Below are 21254 nucleotides of genomic sequence, written 5' to 3'. Positions count from 1 at the left end.
ACCCCTGTCCGTGCCGCGCGTGGTCAGCCCCGGTCCCCTCACTCCGTGGCTGGCCCCTAGCCCTTCAGAGCGGACACTCTCCTTAGGGATGCAGGGCGAGGAAGGGCGGGTGGAGCTGCGAACCCACGGGAATCTGGAGGACCTCTTGGCCCCCTGGAGAGGGGTACTATGAGAGGGATTCATGGGACACAGATTTGGGGGACTGGGTAATTTTACCCCCTTTGGCAACCATAAAAACCCTGAGCAAACGTGTCCATTCGCTATTTCGCAGAAATATACAATGCAGGCCCACACCGGCATCTCTGCGAGGCCCCCTAGTTAAGAGCGCAGCGTTCTTCGGAAGCTCTTGGTCTTGCTACCAGGGTGTCACCGGCTTTTCCGCACTGGGGACATTTCGTTTGGGCTCTGCGCAGCCGTTGCACCTAAGGCCCTGGGAGCTCCGCGTTCCTCCCCAGGCGCCCCGGACTAAGTGCCCGCGGGCTCCGCAGACGTCCAGCCCTGCCCGGGGTTCACGGCCGCCGGGTTCTCCAAAGGACCGCCGAGGGCCACGTTTTGCTGGGGTGTGAGCGACGATTCTTTTCCCGCCCTGTGAGGACCGAACTAGCTAGGTGCCCCATGAGACGCCGTGGCGAGCACGGCTACCTGGCAGCTCGCCCGGGCAGCCCCAACTTAATTTCCTGCCCCTCGGGGCACCTTTCCCTCGAATAGCTCTCCTCGGCCCCCCCAGCCCTGCCCAAGGGGCCTGGAAAGGTTCGCAGCTTCAAGAAAAGGCTCTATTTAAGCACAGGGTGGGGTGGGGCGGGCGGGGCCAAGATTGCCCTGGGGATTGAATTTCTCTCCGCTCCCAGCGATCCCCGGCGGATAAAGCGCAAGTTTGTGCACACAGTCGACTGAGCCATTGGAAACCCAGCTCACGAACCGCGGCCAGGGAAACGGGAGTTTGCCCAGTTGTCCTTGCGGAGGGGTGTGCGGAAACGCCCGCGATGGGAACTTTCTGCAGATCATGTATGGAGGGAGCTCACAAAAAGGGGGAAGGGGAGCGCGGCGGGGAGGGGGCCGCGTGGGCGTGGAAGGTGCCAGGGTCCTGGGGGTGCCCGCCTGCTTAGGCGCAGGGAGTGGCGCGGCGCGGGCTGAGGAAGGAGCCGATCACGTCCCGCAGGCTAATTGGCTTAAGAAATTTTGAAAGCGCTGGAAAAGGTCGTTGAAGGAGTTCGCTGCACGCGCACGCACACACATACACACACACACACACACACACACACACACACAAATCTTAAAAAAAAAAAAAAAAAAGAGCGCCGAGCATGCGCACAGAGAGGATGCCATATTGGAATGAGCTGTAGTGGGAGCCGGAGGACTGGAGCGGGCGCGCGAGGGAGGCGGCGGGCGGGGAGCGAGCGGGCAAGGGCGGGCGAGCGAGCGAGCGAGGCCGGTGCCCTCCCGGGCGGCGCCCGGGGCCTGAGTCCACGTCCAGGGCAGGACGAACTTCACCAGGTAGGACGCCGCGCCGGCTGCTGTCCCCGGCGCCCAGGCTGGCGGGAGAGCAGCCCTTCGGCCCGCAGGTTGAGTGCGCCGGTCAGGGGCTTTTTCCAGCCTAGGAAAAAAGAGGAAAAAAAAAAAAAAAGGAAGCCCGAGCGAGCTGGGGTTGGAGGTGGGGGCTGGGGAGGGTGCAGGGGAGCGAAAGAGAAGGGCAGGAGAAGAAAGCGACTGCACTTGAGCGAAGCCTCAAACTCCTCTGTGCGCTCCAGGTTGTCATTTTTGCTTCCCGGGTCCCCTTCGCCTGTGTCTCCGGGCTCGGAAAAGCCGGGCCGTGCGGGAGTCCGTCCGGAGTTGCAAAGTGTCCTTCCCCGGGCACAGCCTGTCCCCTCCCGCCGCCCACCTTCCTCGTTTCTGCACTCATTTTAGCGACGCAGCCGCCGCTGCTACCTACCCCGCGCTCCCGCGTCTCCTCCGCGCTGGGGTCTCCCTTTTCTTTTGGTTTGGGTGGGAGAAAAAGATGGTGAGGACGGGGAATCGGAGACCGGCATGGGGATAAAAAATCGTGCAGACATTCGGAATCGCCCCCTTGGAAACATTTGCCTGAGCAACTGAAATAAAATTGGCAGTAGTAGTTTTGGAGCGTGCTCCAGCGAGGATGGTCTTTTTGTTCATTATTTTCTCTTTAAAGTAATATCCTGTCACTTAGGGGCTTTCCGGTTGTCTCCTTTTATCCGACTCCCTTTCAAAATTGCTGACTTGAGCTGGTTCTGGAGTTTATTTTTTAATATGCGTGCGTGGGTATGTGTATGTGTGTGTATGTTTTGCAGAAATCCGCCAAAATGCAACTGTAGGAACTGCTAGATGTATTTATTGATTTTGACCAGGGGCGGTGGGAAGGGGCTGGCGGGAGCTGGGGGATCCTGGAGGGTGGGAAGTGGCTGATTCTCGGTGGCCGGACGCTCATCCAGAGCCTGATCCGTACTCGTGTTTTCTTGGAAGCGCCACAACTGCGGGGAAGGAGTCTTTAGAACCCATGCCAGTTTCAATATGGCGGGCTAAGGTGGCTTTTAAAAACTGAAAATAAAGGTTTTGAGGTGGGAAAAAACCCAGCTGAAGTTTCCACCCCTTAGTTTCGACTCTCTTTGGCTACCCCAGGAAGCGCTTTAGCGAATTAAGTGGGAAAAAAAAGAAGGAATGGGCTGTCCTGTTTTTTTTTCCGTGGTTAGAGTCTGTTTGTCAAGTCCATTGCTAGGGGGGAAAGGGATGGAGAGGTGCCGCTGGCCCGGACCAGGGCACCGAAACGCAACTGTCGTGTGTGCCTGTGGATTAGTGTGCAGGCCTGTGTGTGCGCAGTTTTTTTGGGTGTGTGTCTCAAAGAGAACCACCCCGAATGTGTGTGTGCGTCTTGAAACGAGACCCTGCCATGATTTGACGTGACAAACTGCGGACACGTGGTGCAAAGTACAGGAGGGCAGAGGGAGTGATTTATTTTGGCTTTCTAGGAGACGAGCTAGCTCTCGCCTTGTGTGTGCTGGATCCTGCGCGGGTAGATCCCCGAGTAGGTGGGGCGAGGAAGTGCTTATTGAAAGGACTAACTGTCCCGGGTATTGGGTGCAATCGGGCTGCAGACACCAGCCGGATTTCGTGTGTGCAGGGGGCGCGCTGTACTTAATAGTGGGCTCCTGCTTTCCTCTGCGCCGCTCTGGGGTGGGAGGTGGGGGACCGAGACCGAAGCTTGGAGAAGACCAAAGTGGTGGTGGTGGTGGTGGTGTGGGGCAGAAGGGCGGGAGCGCGCGAATCTGGGCAGACAAGCACGTAGGGTCGAGGCGAGGGGTTGCCTTCCTTACTTTTGGGTTTCGCGCTCTAGGGAAGGTGGGGGATGGGGACAGCGTTTGGGGAAGAAATTGTCCCTTGCTCTGCTTAGGAACCCTCTCGGCGCATCGGAGAGGGGCGTCTTCTTGTCTTGGCGGGCATGGAGGCCGGGCAGTCGCCCGGGGATGTGAGTGGGCGGCGAAGTGCCGGGGAAAGGTCGGCGTTCCGGGGCGGGGAGGATCTGGGAGTGGAGTTTGGAGACAAAATCGGGGTCAGGCAGAGGAGCCGGAGGGAAAGCCAGCAAACGCGAGCTCGGGTGAGAGGCACCGGAATGCGCAGCATAGCCGGGAACAGGGTTCCCGACAGGGGTCGCCCGTGGCCAGGACGCGGCCGCTGAACAGAGGTCGCGCGGCGGTTCCTGCCCGAGGGACCTCGTGGGCGGGGGCCACACGGCGGCCGCGCACGGTCCCCGGGGCTGGCGGGGGCAGGTGGGAGGACCTCCTCCGGGCCCGCGAACCTGATCTGGCAGTGGCCAGGTGCCTGGAAGCGTTTTTAAATGATAGGGTTACAAAGACATGTTGCCAGGTCTGTAGTTAGCGCAGCAACGTGGTTTGCAGGAACGCAGAAGGAGGCTAGACAGGGTCACTCGGACGCCGTGCAGTCAGTGGGTAGGGGCCGGGAGCAAGCGGCACTGGCTTGGAGACCCCGCGGCAGGTGACCCCTCCCACCTGGGCAGCGAGGCTGAACAACGATGGCGACGCGCCGGCCAGGACGCGTCCGTGGCTCCTCCAGCCTGCGCTTCGGCGCGCCTCCCGGGGCCGGCTTTCCCATGGGCCCCGCGAGGTGGGGAGCGGCCTAAAATGGCTCTGTGCTGCGAAGCTGTAGCTTCAGCCGCGAATCCCTCCCCTCGTCCTCCTGACGTCGCCGCTGACAAGCGCACAATTTACTCCAACGCCCCGAAACCCGCGATTTTGCACGAGGCCGTGCCGTGGAAGCGGATGTACAGTTGATTACAAAGAACATTCCACAGGATTCTCGAAGGGCCCAAGTTTTTCCTTCTGGTGGGGAGGAGGGAGGAGCCGAGACAGGGCAGGAGCCCGGCCGACCACCGCTCTGGCACCTAGGGGCTCGGGGCGCACCAGTAGCTGAGGCTGGGGACCTGGATGCACGAAAAGCCGAGGGAGTTCCCGGGGACGCGGATGGGGACCATGCGGGGCAATAGCCACGGACACCGATGCTCGTGGTTGATGGCGTTTGTGGTGTCCGAGAATCCCGGGACGATGCTGGAAAGCCTGGCAGACCGTTCCCAAACTTCTGGAGACCAGCTCGCAGTTTCGCTTTCGGAATTTTCAGGATCTTTGAGCTTTTAAAGTTGGGTGGGATTCCAAGAAGGCAAGGCGAGGCTCGTGGCCCTGACGATCGGCCGCCCGACTTCTCGCTTACCCCAGCCTTCTCTACCTTGTGTCCCTGAACCTTGCCGAACCGAGCCGGGTTTGGGGTTCCGGGGCCCCGCGCGCCAACCCCAGCCGCGTCCCGAGGGCTTCCGCAGTACAGCTGCGGCTGATCCGAGGCCATTGGTGGGAAACCAGTTTAGAGGAGGCCGACCCCTCTTGGATCTGGCTCAGATGCCGCTGCCCACCACTCTCCGTCCCCACTCCACTCTTGCACCGTAGAGAAGGGAACTGGGAGACCTACTAGCGTGTCTACATCAAGGGAATGGACCCATGTTGCACCAGGTCGGAGGAAAGGAGAAAACAGGCTTAAATGTGGCCTCGTTTCCTGGGGAGGCGTTGGGGGTGGGGAGGGAGTTGAGCGGGTAAGTGGGGTGGGGGAGGGGAGAGGCCTTGTTGCTCAGAAGGAATTGTTCCCTAGGCCCTCCCTGGAGATAGGAGGTCTCCTACTTTTTCCCTACTAAGCATTAAATTTGCACACACTCTGCTTTCTCCCTTCCATAAATAAATACTGTCTCAGATCTTATCTTTGCTCTTGCTGGGACCAAGTTGCCTGCCTGCAAGAGACTGGGAGACACCCACGCACTTCCACCTCCCCCCGCCCCCCACTCCCCCCGTCCCCACCAAAGAGTTTACTGCTTGCAGGACCCATTCTTGGGCCAGTGCAGAACACTGCCCCGTGGCGTGGCCGGGGGTCTCGCAGCCCCCATCCTGGAATAGACAGTGGTCAACCACTCTGTTTTGATGTGTGTTGCTGTAGAAGTGCCGGTGGAGGCCTGCTGAGGTGGGAACTGTTTCCCATTTCCCATTGGGATACATCCACCCTGAACCTCAAACAGCAGGTCCTGCTGGCGATGCGTTTCGGTAATGATGGGAGTAATACATCGCAGAGTTTTTCCTCTTCCTCTGTTCTTGCAGACATTATAGACTATTTTTTTTTTAACATTGTTTGTTATAAATAACTGGCTTCACGATTCTTGACTTAAAAGTCAAGACTTTTAAAAAGCCAGGAAAGGTTCCTGACTCTTCTCTGTTTTGTTTTCATCATAAAGCTTTCCTGGGAGTACTAAACATTTACCCATTTTTCCATTGCTGCCCACTCTAGCTAAGATGGCCTTTTTTTTTTTTTTTTTTTTTTTTTTTTAACCACTGCCCCCAAAGGACTCCCACATTTGAGAAGAAATAGTGAGTGATGGAAGCATTGCTTTGAGCAGTAAGAAAATGAGGTTCCGTTTAATTGATACAGGATGCTTTTGGGATCTAAGAAGTCCATAAAGGAAATTTACTCCAGGCCCCACACTTATGCCTAAAAATTTTTGTCAGATTATCAGAGTTTTCTTTCTTTTTTTTTTTTTAAATAATTTGAACAAAAATAGTTCACTGTGGGATTTGAATGATCTACAGTTCTAGTATACTAGGGTTGGACATTTCTGTCTTTATATTTTATTACTCTGAACTTTTGAGGTTCATGGGTGCAGTGGGCAGAAGGAAATTTTACTCTGTCCTAAAGTAAGAACTCATAAAGGTTTTTGTACCAAAATGGCATTGGGACCTGTAATTCAGGATGCATTTTGTGGTTTTTCTAACCATTCTTATATCTATGTTGCCTCAGCAGCAACTTATTGCCCCCATCATACAAAAAAAAAAAAAAAAAAAAAAAAAAAAGATGTTGGGAAATTATGCGTCACAACAAACCAGGAAGTCAATGTGTGTATTCAGTTTGGTGATCCAGGATCTTTTAACGCTAGCCAGTAAGGAAGATTCCTGACAGAGAGAGGGGGGTGGGGGTGGTGGGGGGGAATCGGGCCTAGTGTCTAGGTGGAGATGGTTCTGTTCAGCTGTGGGATCTGGGAGAAGTGAGTCATCTTTCTCAGCCTCAACCTCCTTATCTATAAAATAAAGGTGCTGGCCTGGAGTGTCACTCAAAGATCACTATGCTTCTATCTGGAAAAAATACATCTGTGATTCAGTACATCTATGCAGATAGGCCCAAGAGATTCATCTTTCATACTCATGTTCCCCTAAAGGATGATGAAAACATGACTGGCCTTAGGTGACATCCATGCGCAACCATGCTTGTGAAGGCAGCAGCTGAGCTGTGGGTCCCTGCTGCAGAGTAAAGTGCTATTGTTAAGTGAGGTAAGCTCCACATGGGGTCGTGTTTTCATCTGTGCTCTGGAAAAGGCGAAGGGTAGAGAAGATGGAGGCTTATACATATGTGGCCTTCCCACATAACCCCATAAAGGTATGGACTGGGTTAGAGCAGTGTGCCTTTGAATACAAGCCATGAGGAAACACCTGATGTCATCTTGTTCTAATAATTTCCAGGCTCAAAGAGACTCTTCCAGATAGCACAGTGTACCCCACCATTCCAGATGGGAGGGTGCTTGGACCTCATGGGTCCATGTTTATGATATGGATGATAATTGCAGCCTTCTGGTAGCCAGCAAGTGAGTGTGAGCGTCCACTCTGAAGTTCAAGGTTTTCCGTTCCTAGGGTTCAGGTTTGGCCGCTGGGCAGTACTTCCTCTCTTTGTTAGACTAAAAATTTCTGGGACAATTACTAAGAAAAATACTCTTGTTGGCTAAAACAAGTGTTGGCTGTGTTTAAGTCAAGTGTAAATAAGATGTTTACAAGACTGTGTTGTAAGGAAGGGAAGATAGTCTGCTTAGAACTTTTAGTATAAGAAAGAATGTGTCACATGATTCATGTAAGGTTTCCAAGTAAAATCCTTCAGGATTGGTTTTGCATGATCAGTTCATCACTGTGCTGATGAAAAGATGCCACCTTAACACTTCCCATCTGGTTGGCCTGTAGTAAGTTTTAAAAAGCGAAAGCGATAATATGTCAATATGCACTGATGGTTAGGGTCCCTCATGTTATTGATGAGATGACACGTCTAGGCTTCCATTCATGTGATGAGATAGATGTCTTTGACGTCGATTAAAGAAAGAATCCATTGTGTTTTTCTGTTTTATTCCTTTCTCATTTTCTGAAAAGCAAAAATGACACATTTTGATAGATCCAGGGCTTGCTACAGCATTTGGCGACTTCTGCAAAGTAGAACAAATAATGTTAGCAACTGTGATTAGACAAGAAGTGTATGGACGTGTGGGACATGGGGGAGAAGGGGCAGGTTTTCATCTTGTGACTTTTTCCCTGTAGTTGTATTGGCCAAGAAAAAGATGTCTTATAAACACATATTAAGGTATGCCTTCCCTGCTTTCTGCCAAACTTGGCAAGTTGTTTTCTTTCCCCTCCATTTCAATCAACACTAATATATGAACTGAATCACTTTAAGGTATGATACAAGAGTGTGGAATTCCAACTCTAGGTTCCTACAAAGTCTTGTTTTAAGTATAACTTAAATGAGCACCTACAAGAAATGGGACATTTGGATTGTAGGTCTAGAGATTTAGCAGTGAAAGGATTGTGAATTAATCTGATGTGAATTTACCTGTTTACTCCAAATACTCTTTATTTTAAAAATATTTTTAGATTTTTAAGAAGCTTTTACAGATACATACTAATCATACATATGTGTGGGGTGCATGTGATATTTTGATACAAGCATACAGTGTGGAATGATCAAATCAGGGTCATTTGGATCCATCACCTCAAGCATGTATCATTTCTTTGTGTTAGGAGCATTCCAATCCAGTCCTTCAAATACTTTTAAAAATAAAAAAAAAGCTGCTTATTTAAATATCTGCTGTTGGCCAGTGACTCTTCGTATTGCTTCATATTTATATTTCATCTATTTTAGGAGAGTTTTGTCATCCTCCTTTTACAGAGGAGATAGGCATTAGAGAGCTTGAGTTACTTGCCCAGAGCGCCAGCCAGCAGGAGAGAGAGCTACATTTGAAATCCTAGTCTTATACATTGTCTTAAGATTGTAACCTCTTGATTGCTTACTACTGTGTGTGAGATACTTGTGTAGCACTTTATTTATTTTTATTTATTTACTTATTTTGAGACAGACTTTGGCTCTGTCATCCAGGCTGGAGTGCAGTGCTGCGATCTTGGCTCATTGCAACCTCTGGCTCCTGGGTTCAAGCAGTTCTCCCACCTCAGCCTCCCAAGTAGCTGAGACTACAGGCGCACACCACCACACCCAGCTAATTTTCTGTTTTTAGTGGAGATGGGGTTTCACCATGTTGGCCAGGCTGGTGTTGAACTCCTGACCTCAAGTGATCCTCCCGCCTCAGCCTCCCAAAGTGCTGGGATTCCAGGTGTGAGCAACCATGCCTGGTCTTGCCTAGCACTTTAAACCATTCACTTACTTAATTTTTATAGGTGGGGGCTGTTATATTTATTTTAGTGATAAGGAGATTGATTGAGTCTTTGGAGAGGTTATACAGGGTCATTCTAATAGGGTTTGTGTTTAGTAGTTAATTTTGAAATGGGGTAAGACTAGATCATTCTCTTTTTTTTTATTGTTATTATACTTTAAGTTTTAGGGTACATGTGCGCAGTGTGCAGGTTAGTTACATATGTATACATGTGCCATGCTGGTGTGCTGCACCCATTAACTCTCCATTTAGCATTAGGTATATCTGCTAATGCTATCCCTCCCCTGTCCCCCCACCCCACAACAGTCCCCAGAGTGTGATGTTCCCCTTCCTGTGTCCATGTGTTCTCATTGTTCAGTTCCCATCTATGAGTGAGAACATGCGGTGTTTGGTTTTTTGTCCTGGTGATAGTTTACTGAGAATGATGATTTCCAATTTCATCCATGTCCCTACAAAGGACGTGAACTCATCATTTTTTATGGCTGCATAGTATTCCATGGTGTATATGTGCCACATTTTCTTAATCCAGTCTATTATTGTTGGACATTTGGGTTGGTTCCAAGTCTTTGCTATTGTGAATAGTGCCGCAATAAACATACGTGTGCATGTGTCTTTATAGCAGCATGATTTATAGTCCTTTGGGTATATACCCATTAATGGGATGGCTGGGTCAAATGGTATTTCTAGTTGTAGATCCCTGAGGAATTGCCACACTGACTTCCACAATGGTTGAACTAGTTTACAGTCCCACCAACAGTGTAAAAGTGTTCCTATTTCTCCACATCCTCTCCAGCACCTGTTGTTTCCTGACTTTTTAATGATTGCCATTCTAACTGGTGTGAGATGGTAAGACTAGATCATTCTCTTTTTGGATTTCGTTCAGATGGCTATGGAAGAGCAGATCTTTTCAATGAAGCTTACATTACTGTTTTTAAATGTATAAGTGCAGATGCTCAGTTAGGACACAGTGTTGTTTACTGTCATATGAATTGACCATTTAAGATTTGAAAAGTGTTGAATTTCTGAAATTTCATCTTGATTAGAAAATAATTGGTTTCAATATAAATCGGTTTTCTCCCCCTGAATGTAGGTAAGAATATGTTTTAAATAAAAGCCTTTGGTAGAAATGAAAAACACACTGTTGAAAGCTGGGGGTAGAGAGCTAGAATTTTTTCTTCTAAGCAGTGTTGGCCACTGATGAGGACATTTTAGAGTGAACTTCAGTTTTTGGTCTTTTATTGGATTATTTCCTTTTCATGTAGAAAACTGAAGACCGACACCACAGCTGCTCTTTTTGCGAGTCCCAGGTACACACAGTTTTGTGCCTCCTCAGTCTTGCCAGCTGCTTGTAGACCCCTTCCATGGTACTGTTGGCCTGGGACTATGAAGGTGGAGAATCAAAGGCTCTTGCTCTATGTTGGTGGAAAATAACTCTACTTCTTTTAATGGACCAGGGAAAAAGTCAAATTTTGCCAAATTGAAGTGGCTGAATTTTCACAGTTGGTATTATTTTTAGAAAGTGCACTAAATTTGGGGTATTATAAATAAACCACAGTTTGATGGTTGGAGTGAACCAAGTCCTGGGAATTCAGAAACCCCATTTCTGGTTTAGGGCTTTTGGTGTGACCCCGGCTAATCCCTTTCATCTTCACCCTCCTCTATATTTGATTTTTCCTGCGATGGATGGCAGAATAGAACATTTGCTAGGCACAAGTATAGTTTAAAAACCTGCTTTAAAAGGTGGAAGACGTGTTTACTTAATTAAGCTTTTGGCATTGGGACAAATATACTATCTTTTCATTAGAGAAAAATCTCTCTGACTCTTTTACAAGGTACACACTTCACAACTGTAGAGGAAGCATTTGTGTTTGGAGTCACTTGTATTTTTTCCCATCTCCAGATTGGGAAGGACATTTCTTTCCAGGTGGGCTTTTTTTTTTTTTTTTAATGTTAAATACTCAGTAGTCACCATCTTGCCTGTGTACCAAACAGAACTACTCCCTGGCAATGCAAAAGCTCTCTGTCTCCTGTCTGCATTACATCTGTCACTGGATATAAATGGTACCAATTGGTACATGGCTTAGGTTGCAGTTCTTCAATTAAAGACAGACATTCGTAGGAGACCGTTCTAAATAGCCTGCAGTTGGTATTCTGTTGGAATGAGATGCATGGTGTACGGAACACGAGGAGAAATGTCCCGTGGAATGGCGCGCTGTGGAGTTAGCCACAGAAAAGTCAAGGGCATAGAGCGAAAAGCACATTGCCAAAATTTAGCTTGGATTATGGTAGTGTTTGCATTTGTACCTGCAGGAAGAGACTGAGTTCACCTTCCTAAGCACAGAGAAGTGAGAAAGAGGAGTCTTTAGAAGGAGGTTTTGGGGAGGAAGATCAGGGTTGATCCTGAGCCCATCACCCTGTGGATGTCTGGTTCAGAGGACAGAGTTCCTGAATACACATGAGGACATCAGAGGGCAATGTTTACTTTCTGGGCAGCCTCCTTCTTTTGTCAATTACTTTCATCGTTGGTTTCAATTCCCTAAGTTAAAGTTTATCTGCCTGTGGAGATACTTTAACCATAATTGTTCTTTCGTAGTACCTATTATATTTATAAACAAACAGGAAGTGTAAGATCACTGCTCCAGCTCCATGTGCTGGAAGCTGTGGGTTGAATCCTGGTGTGTCCTTTGACCTGGATGTATTTGCTCAGAGAAAGTCAACATGAATGTCATGGTTGAGAGGTGTAGTCTGTATCCTCCATGTTTGGTCTTTCCTCATCTCACTTGCAGCCTCAGCCTTAATTTTCCCATTGACCTAATGAAAAGGAGCCTTTTAAGGTCCCAAGTGCATAAAAAGGTGTGTGCTTGAGAGACTTACCACTTGGGCTCTTTTTGGAGGGGATGCTTTTTATTTTTATTTAATTTTTTTATGACAGAGTCTTGCTCTGTTGGCCAGGCTGAAGTGCAGTGGCACGATCTCGGCTCATTGCAACCTCCATTTCCTGGGCTCAAGCAATTCCCTGCCTCAGCCTCCCAAGTAGCTGGGATTACAGGTGTGTGCCACCATGCCTGGCTAATTTTTGTATTTTTAGTAGAGACGGGGTTTCACCATGTTGGCCAGGCTGGTCTTGAACTCCTGACCTCAGGTAATCCACCCACCTCGGCCTCCTAAAGTGCTGGGATTACAGGCATGAGCCACCGCACCTGGCCAGAGGGGATGCTTTTTGAGATGTTTGCTCTGTGGCAGGTGAGATCCTTGAGACTTTCCAAGGACAGGGCTTTTCTAACTGAGTGGAGGAGGCAGCAGAGGAGGCTCCAAGCCAGGCAGGCTCTTCTGAGAAGCATTCTCATGTCCCTGTGCTAATTAAAAGGAAAAGAAGTTCGGCCAAATGCAGCTGCCAGGGTTTGCTGTTGAAGCTGACAGCTTTCAAGTGCCTGGGAGGCCTGACGCCCTGGAGGAGCTAATGCCTGCCAAGCCTGTGCCCCCTGCCTTTAGGTGAGGAGACGCCAACCGCTGGATGCCATCAACTTCATAGAAGCCGACAGCTGTGGAGCAATTTGGCATTTTTTTCTCTTCTCACCTTCTCCCTAATCCACCCTCCGTGGGACGATTATTGAAAGATAGCCAACCCTGGAATGAGAGATAACCATCACAGCCCTCCACGCTGCTGCTTGGAGAAGGAGATGGCCTTGTACAGAAACAGACAGTGTTTATGGCGAAGCTTGGCATTTGGTCCTTGTCATCCATTGCCTTTAAAGCTGACTGAACTGTGCTGTGTGCTTCCCAGAGAGCTGGAAAGTGCAGAACATCCTCTTTCCCTCTTCCTCCCTCTACCGCTGTGAACTTCAGTGGCCTTGTACAAGTGATGAGATTAGGTCTTTGAATAGCCAGCTGGGCACTCAGGGCCACCTGTCAACTGGCCACTACATATTTGTCAGGTTCTCCTGCCATTTCCCAGTGAAGGCTCTGGGACCAGAGAGGCTGAGCTCACCCTGCCTGCCCCTTAGCCTGGAGGAGCCTCCCATTCCTCCGGCTTGTCAAACATCACAGTTTTCTCCAGACCTGGCTCAGATCCACCTTTTCGATGAAAGCTTTTGTGATCTGTCTCAGACCATGGTGACTATTCCCTTCTTTCAGTCTCTGTTCCATCCTAGTGGATGCTCTATTGTTTCCTCCTACCACATCCTCTTGGTTTTAACAAGGAAGGTGAGTGGAAACCTACCTTCCCTGACATGCTTGAGTGGGAGATGAGAGTGAGGAAGCTTCTAGGACAGTCCCTTCTTTTTGCAGCTGAAGACAGTGTTGCTTGGGGCACTTAAAGGCCAGGAGCACATTCTGGTGCCTGATAAGACGTTACCATATGGATGCAGGCCTCCTGCCAAGTCCTGCACATTTTCCAAGTTCTTTACTGACCATAGTAAGTGAGGGTGTTTTTATTTACTTTGCATAATGATTTTCAGGCAGACTCTAGTAAACTTCCTTCATGCACTTAAATGATACAATTTATAAAATTTGGTGGATAGGCCAGGCTCAGTGGCTCACGCTTGTAATCCCAGCACTTTGGGAGGCCAGGGCAGGCGGATCACTTGAGGTCAGGAGTTCGAGACCAGCCTGGCCAACATGGTGAAACCCCGTCTCTACTAAAAGTAAAAAATTTGCTGGGTGTGGTGGTGGGCGCCTATAATCCCAGCTACTCGGGAGGCTGAGGCAGGAGAATCGCTTGAACCCAGGAGGCAGAGATTGCAGTGAACCAAGATCACGCCACTGCACTCCAGCCTGGGTGACAGAGCGAGACTCGTCTCAAAAAAAAAAAAAAAAAAAAAAAACCCAAAAAACTTGGTGGATAGGAGATATCTATGCACTCCAGTTGTAGGAATCTCTGGCTAGAATGCAGGGCTCCACAGGCGAGGGTTTCCCGCTGGCTGGTATCTTTACGGTGTTGGAACTCTTCATCTCTTCGTTATTGGTATTTTGGTTGACAGTGGGAGAATAACTTCTTTTGGTATTTTGGACTTCGTGGCACCTCTCAAGCATTATTGCTGTGCATTTGTTTGGCTTGAAGTCATCAATTCATAAAATCCACCCAGAAAATTACACCCTAATTAGGCATTATCCATGCATGTCTGGCTTACAGAAGCATTCCTTGTAAGTTTCTTTACTTTTTGAGTCTCATGACGGCATGGACAACACATGATCTACTTAAAATGACTTATCTGCATTTGTATGTAATGCATTACACAAATCTATTGGGGAATATAAGGTTTACTTAGCTCTTTTTTACAAACCTGGGGGGATGCTCTAATTTATTCCTTTTAATATTTATAAGGGACAGAGAAATCCTGTATGTAGGGTTTGTCCAATAGGTTTGAACCCAGTATGACTACATCTCTGCTAATTCTAAAACTGCTGCATTTTAAATAAGGCCCCATTTACACCATGTACCCACCCATGTACCCACAGAAAAAAAAAAAAAAAAAAAAGGCCCTATGACCAAACTCAGTCTTCTGCTTAGCTAAGGATGGGAATGACCTTTGTGGCTTGGGTGTAAATTTCTGGTACAAGAAGTACCTTGATGCAAAGACCTGTTGTGTAGCAGTATTTAACTGGGTATTGTAAAACTTCATCCTTCTTTATAGTAAATAAATAATTTGTTGGCAAAGAGTAAATAAACCGACTTTCAAGATGGTGCACTTTGATTGTTTTCTCCTCCTGAGCAACTAACTTGGAAGCCTCTTGTTTTTCTCATTTTGCACATGCCCATTTTTGAACAACTGATTTGTTCACCTTATGCTCTTGGGCAATATATGCTGTTTGATTGGGAGGTTAAGAGGTGACAGTGAAAACCATGAATTAGAAGACAGCGAATGTTATTGTGTGAATTGGAGGTATTTACTCCTTGAGTGCCTGTTATCCCCAATAGATCTTATTTCTTAGTATTGAGGCATGAATCTGATTTAAAAAATTAGCATTTCTTATGCCAGGGCAGCAATTTGTGTCAGATTTCAATTTATTTTGAGTGGAAACCAATGTAAGCCTGGTTGAAAAACGGTGAGTAAATTGCTGTCCTAATCAAGGTAAATCAAGCTCTGAGCATATGGCGGATGGCAAGGTGAACTTCTGCCCCGAACAATCAGCTCGTCTCACTTGATGATGGGATGAAGCAGGGCTTGTCTCTTCTTAGAAAGGCTGTGAGTTGGCTGGAGAGAGTGGGGGAGAGATGTACTTAGTCAGGTATTATTAGCAGAGTGACCTGGGTGACAGGGCGAGTATAAATAGAAGAAAGCTCGCGTTGATAATAGCGCTTGGCACTTAACATGGCGTTTCATCTTCAAAGCCATTTACAGATGCGGTTCTTCCTGGTACTGCTGCGATTCCAGGCTGCTGTTTGTATGCTGCTTCTTAGGAACATGGAAGCAGTGATTTTCAGAGACCAAGATTTGGCTCAAAATTTGATGGTACCTCCTTTCAGAATCCTTTGAGATTTTTCCATTTTGATTGAAATATTTTGAAAGGTCTCAGCATAGATGCCTGTGCTCATTTTGAAATTCCTGGAGTGTGAAATGAGACAGCTTTCTCTGATTTAGACGTGCTAGATTTCCAAGGGTGGCTACAGCGTGTCTGGAATTTCACAAGCTTTTCACTTAGACCTTCATATTTTATTTTGATTGGGAGAATATTATCTTTTCTGAGTCATTAAAAGAAAAACAGCAATGACAACAAACAACCACAAGCCCTTTCCCTTTGCAGAGTGGCAAGCCTGAAATTGAGTATGTTATTACTTAGCACAGATGCCATTTTCTTGGACCTCTTGAAGGCAGATCAGTTTGGAAGGTCTGAGTCATTGGTGGCTTTCACTGTAGTGAGTCCTTCCTCAGCAGTGAGCCTTGGGGGGCCTGCCTTGGTGAATGGAGATGAGAATGATTTCTAATGCTTACGTTGTTTTGTTATCACAGTTTAAAGTTTCACTTTTTCACTTGAGTTTGGATGATTCCAGTTGCACAATGATAATTTATTGTATTTTATTTTTTATTTTTATTATACTTTAAGTTCTAGGGTACATGTGCACAACGTGCAGGTTTGTTACATATGTATACATGTGCCAAGTTGTTGTGCTGCACCCATTAACTCGTCATTAACATTAGGTATTTCTCCTAATGCTATCCCTCCCCGCTTCCCCCACCCCATGACAGGCCCCGGTGTGTGATGTTCCCCACCCTGTGTCCAAGTGTTCTCATTGTTCAATTCCCACCTATGAGTGAGAACACGCGGTGTTTGGTTTTCTGTCTTTGTGATAGTTTGCTCAGAATAATGCTTTCCAGCTTCATCCATGTCCCTACAAAGGACATGAACTCATCCTTTTTTATGGCTGCGTAGGATTCCATGGTGTATATGCACAATGATAGTTTTACATTTCTTGTGTCTAATAAGACAAAGTCAAAGTGGAAAATGCTGTATTAGAATTAGCATAAGGGAAGGAGAGAATTTATTGACTCATAACTGGAAATCTGAAATTGGAACTGGACTTATCTTTATTGCTTTGAATTTAAGAGGGAGATATGTCTTCTAGCCAAATTTGCCTAATATTGGGGAAGAAACTGATTGTGTCTGTTTGGGATGCCGGATTCTAAATCAGTGACAGTGGGCGGGAAACTGTAAGTGTTTATGTACTGGAAAATGAGGAGTCCTTTTCTGTGTAATTTGACCAAACTAAGAGAAAAGTCTTAAATTCACTAACGTTGGGGTTTCCTCCCTGGATGACCCGGCAGATCTCTATACATAACAACCTCCATCATGTACTCAGAGATACCAGTCAGCCTTTTGTTTTGTTTTGTTTGAGACAGTCTCTTGCTCTGTTGCCCAGGCTGTAGTGCAGTGTTGCAATCTTGGCTTACTGCAACCTCCATCTTCTGGGTTCAAGCAATTCTCCTGCCTCAGCCTCCCTAGTAGCTGGAATTACAGGTGCCTACCGCTACACCTGGCTAATTTTTGTACTTTTAGTAGAGGCAGGGTTTCACCATGTTGGCCAGGCTGGTCTCTAACTCCTAACTTCAGCTGATCCTCCTGCCTTGGCCTCCCAAAGTGCTGGGATTACACATGTGAGCCACCTCACCCGGCCCAGTCAGCCTTTTAATTTCCTACTCTGCAACATCAGCAAACATCTAAGAATTACTAGACTACTAAGGGAAGCAGTAATATAAAAGTAGACACCAGAACTAACAGAGAGAAAGATAACGTCTATGAAGGAGAGAAGAAAATCAAAAAAACATTCATAGCCTCAGGGATATAATAGAAAATTTTACATCCACATAACAAAAACAGGATAGGATGAAAACAGAGACTGTTACAAGCATTAAAAAAAAAAAAGAGCTTTTAGAAGTTAAAATGTAAAACTCAATGGAAGGGTTAGAGAGAAGGTTGAGGAAATATCCCAGATGGTGGATTAAACAAAATAAAACGATAGAAGGTAAAGGGGAAAACTAAGGAAATTAAAGAAGTCTAGCATTTGAATGACTCTTAGAATGAAAGAGAAAACGGAGATGAGGAAATTAGCAATAATTCAAGAAAATATCCTAGAGCTGAAGAACCTGAATTTCAATCTTGAAAGAAGTCACTCACCAATAGGGTACCACCAGGCACATTATTGTGAGATTTCAGAATGTCAAAAAGTCCCCTAATTAGGATAGCATCAGACACTTCAACAATGGAAGCCAGACGGCCATGGAGGGAAGCCCTCAAGATTCCGAGGGAGGATGTTTTTCCAACGTAGAATTCTTTTATTTTTTTTCCAAGATGGAATCTTGCTCTGTCACCCAGGCTGGAGTGCAGTGGCTGCTCACTGCAGCCTCCGCCTCCCGAGTAGCTGGGATTACAGGTGCGCGCCACCATGCTGGGCTAGCTTTTGTATTTTTAGTAGAGACGAGGTTTCATTATGTTGGCCAGACTGGTCTCGAACTCCTGACCTCAGGTAATCCACCCACCTTGGCCTCCCAAAGTGCTGGGATTACAGACATGAGCCACTGTGCCCGGCCCAACGTAGAATTCTCTACCTACATACACTAGTGGTGAAATAGAATAGGTTAAAGACATGCCACCCATCCAGAGTTTTCCACATAAATCCTTTCTTAGGAATCTATTGGAGGGTGTGTTTCTTCATCAGGAGCCAGTCACTAAGAGGGAAGCAGACAAGAGGCCCTCTGTATAATAGAGGGAGGGGAGGCGAGACTGCAGGCTAACATTGGTGTCCCAGGCAGGGAAGCAGTTCGTGTAGATTATAGCAGAAAAGAAGGCCCCGGTAGACATTACTTCAAGATGAAATAAATACAGTACCTATATACCTCAGTTTATGGACAGGTGCTTTAGACAGTTTATGAAAAATTTGGATTTGAATTGGTGATAAATACATAGAAAATGAAGGCCTTGGAATAAACAAGACCATTATTAATGACAGGGGAGAGTTGTGTGCACTGAGAGAAGTAGTCACTCCTGGCATGTTTGCAGAGACCTAAGGACGCAGTGGGAGCTGCCAGGGGGGTGAGCATGTCGGAGAGTTGTTGGGGGGTGGGGGTCATGTGACCAGTAGGCATCACCTAATAATGACAGATATGGAAGAACTAGGAAGTGGCATGTTCCCCAGAGAGTGGAGATGAATGCCAGAACAGTCGGCTGAGAGAGCGAAAGTGGTCCCCAAGCAGGAGATGGGGAGGTAGGAGAAGGGCAGGAGATGACTGGGTTTGTTTTTTAGGGATGGGTGTCGATGCACAGGCCTTATAGAGAATATTTGGCTTTCAAAATTATATGAAGATGTAACTCTGATATAAAAAATCATCTCACTGGGCGTGCTGGTGGGTGGATTGCTTGAGCCCACGAATTTGAGACCAGCCTGGGCAACATGGTGAAACCCCATCTCTACCAGACATGGTGGCACCCCTATAATCCCAGCTATTCGGGAGGCTGAGTTAGGAGGATCACTTGAACCCGGGAGGCGGAGGCAGTGAGCCGAGATCGAACCACTGCACTCCAGCCTGGGTGACAGAGTGAGACCCTTTCTCAAATTAAAGAAAAAAAAAAAAAGGAGCACAATACTTGTAGGATATAGTTGTTAGGATTTGGGATTGGCTGTGTATCAGTGACCCAAAGTTAGAGTGGCATCAACAAGAGAGTGGCTTATTTTCCTCTGATGTAGTGGTCTGGAGCTGGCAGAGCAGCCTTATAGTCTCAGGACCAAGTCCCTGTATCTTCTGCTTTGCTGTTCATGGGGACAATCAGCTGGGTGATCCTAGGTCTAGGGGTCACAGGGCAAAGGCATGCCCCTTCCACCCTGTAGTTGGACACGTGAATCCCGTACACCTCCCATTAGCAGAACTTAGTGACTTGAATTCATCTAACCACAAGGAAAGCAGGGCAGTGTTGTTTTGGTCAGCCAGTTACTCCTTACTGTAGACAAAGTAGAAGACAGATTCAGGGTTGGTGGAGTTAGCAGCCTCTGCCACAGTGATTTCTACCTGTGTGCACTTTCAGGTATGTTCTGCTCACAGTAGAATGCCTGGGACGACAAAGTCATTAGAGACTGCAAAAAATCAATGCTATCCCTTTGCAAACCCACCTTAAATCACCCCAATTTAATTATTGTTTAACTAGAGGGGTATGTGAACAGTATGCAGAGTTTCTGTTCCTTCGACTTTTCTTATTGAATGAAAGTTTGGTGAACTGAAACAGTCCTGTATGTGTAAGAATATAATATATGAGGCCGGGCGTGGTGGCTCATGTCTGTAATCCCAGCACTTTGGGAGGCCAAAGCGGGTGGATCACCTGAGGTCAGGAGTTTGAGACCAGCCTGATCAACATGGCAAAATGCCCTCTCTACTAAAGATACAAAAATTAGCCAGGTGTGGTTACATGCACGTGTAATCCCAGCTACTCGGGAGGCTGAGGCAGGAGAATCGCTTGAACTGGGAGGCGGAGGTTGAGTGAGCTGAGATCACACCACTGCACTCCAGCCTGGGCAACAGAGCGAGACTCTGTCTCAAAAAAAAAAAAAATATATATATATATATATACACACACACATATATAGATATACGATAGACAGGATATAAACAACTAATGAGATAGGAGTGGATTGTTTTATTGTGAGGAGGATGGACTGAGAGGTGTAACTGATGAAATATTTGAGTGTAAATTCCCTGTATGTTAAAACAGTGAATGTAAAATTTGAAATCCTAAAAAAGTTAGACTTCTGGTATCTTAGGGTGGGGGAAGACCTTTTACAACTTTTAGAAGAAATAAAGCAAATTGATAGATCTGACTAAGTTGGAAAAGAAAAACATTCTGTCTTGTCAAAAGAAACCACGAAAAGGAAAACTGGGAAAAATATTTGCAATAGTTTTGTGAGATAAAATAATCTAGATCTCTTAAAAATCCATCACAGATACCAACATAGTTTAAATATGGGAAGGAAGTGAAAGAGGCATCAACAGGTGAATTACAAATTACAGTGGCAGGATACTATTTTTTTTTTCCTTTGAGACGGAGTCTCGCTCTTTGTCCAGGCTGGAGGGCAGTGGTGCAATCTCAGCTCACTGCAACCTCAGCTCACTGCAACCTCTGCCTCCTGGGTCCAAGTGATTCTCCTGCCTCAGCCTCCTGAGTAGCTGGGATTACAGGTGTGTGCCACCACACCTGCCTAATTTTTGCATTTTTAGTAGAGACTGGGTTTCTCCATGTTGCCGAGGCTGGTCTTGAACTCCTGAGCTCAAGTGATCCACCCGCCTTGGCCTCCCAAAGTGTCGGGATTACAGGCGTGAGCCACCGCACCCAGCCAGGATACTATTTTTTGAATGTCAAATGGAGAAAAGGTATAAAGGGTTTAGATGTTTTCTCCCGCCCTGCTAGTAAACCAGCCTAGCGGACTAGAGAGCATGTTTTCAGGGGGGTCATGAGCCTCAACTGTGTCCCCATATTTTTGACCCTATAATTGAACTTCTGGGATTCTACATTAAGGAGACATCAGAGATGTAGGATTTCTGACTGAGAGTCGTGACTAGAGTGCTACTTATCACGGTGAAAAAATAATATAAACAGCTTTAATGGGCGGCAGCAGAGGCATGGTAAATACATGCCCTTATTCATTTTATAATAAAAATTATCCAACCATTTCAAGTCATGTTTTCAGAGAATCTTAATGACACGAGAAATTCCCTCTGAGTAATGCAAAATGAAAAAT

General features: G+C 47.0%; 1 protein-coding gene across 5 annotated transcripts in view; it reads left to right on the top strand.

The window, feature by feature from the left end:
* Positions 1–887: 887 nt before the first annotated feature.
* The window catches only part of SFMBT2 (Scm like with four mbt domains 2), a 249971-nt gene continuing 229604 nt past the window's right edge, over positions 888–21254 (top strand). For 2 of the 5 annotated variants that reach the window (XR_008510264.2, XM_054521893.2), the window contains exon 1: positions 1338–1494. The gene's annotated coding sequence lies outside the window, so the exon portion shown is untranslated. Of the gene's footprint in view, positions 1006–1335; positions 1495–4715; positions 5028–21254 lie in introns of those variants that run through there. The other 3 variants (XM_054521890.2, XM_054521889.2, XM_054521891.2) reach the window with 3 other exon arrangements.

Source organism: Pongo abelii, chromosome 8 (genome assembly GCF_028885655.2).
Source record: "Pongo abelii isolate AG06213 chromosome 8, NHGRI_mPonAbe1-v2.0_pri, whole genome shotgun sequence".
NCBI lineage: Eukaryota > Metazoa > Chordata > Mammalia > Primates > Hominidae > Pongo > Pongo abelii.
Note: the sequence above shows the minus strand (reverse complement) of the source record. Positions and strands in the feature narration are given on the sequence as shown.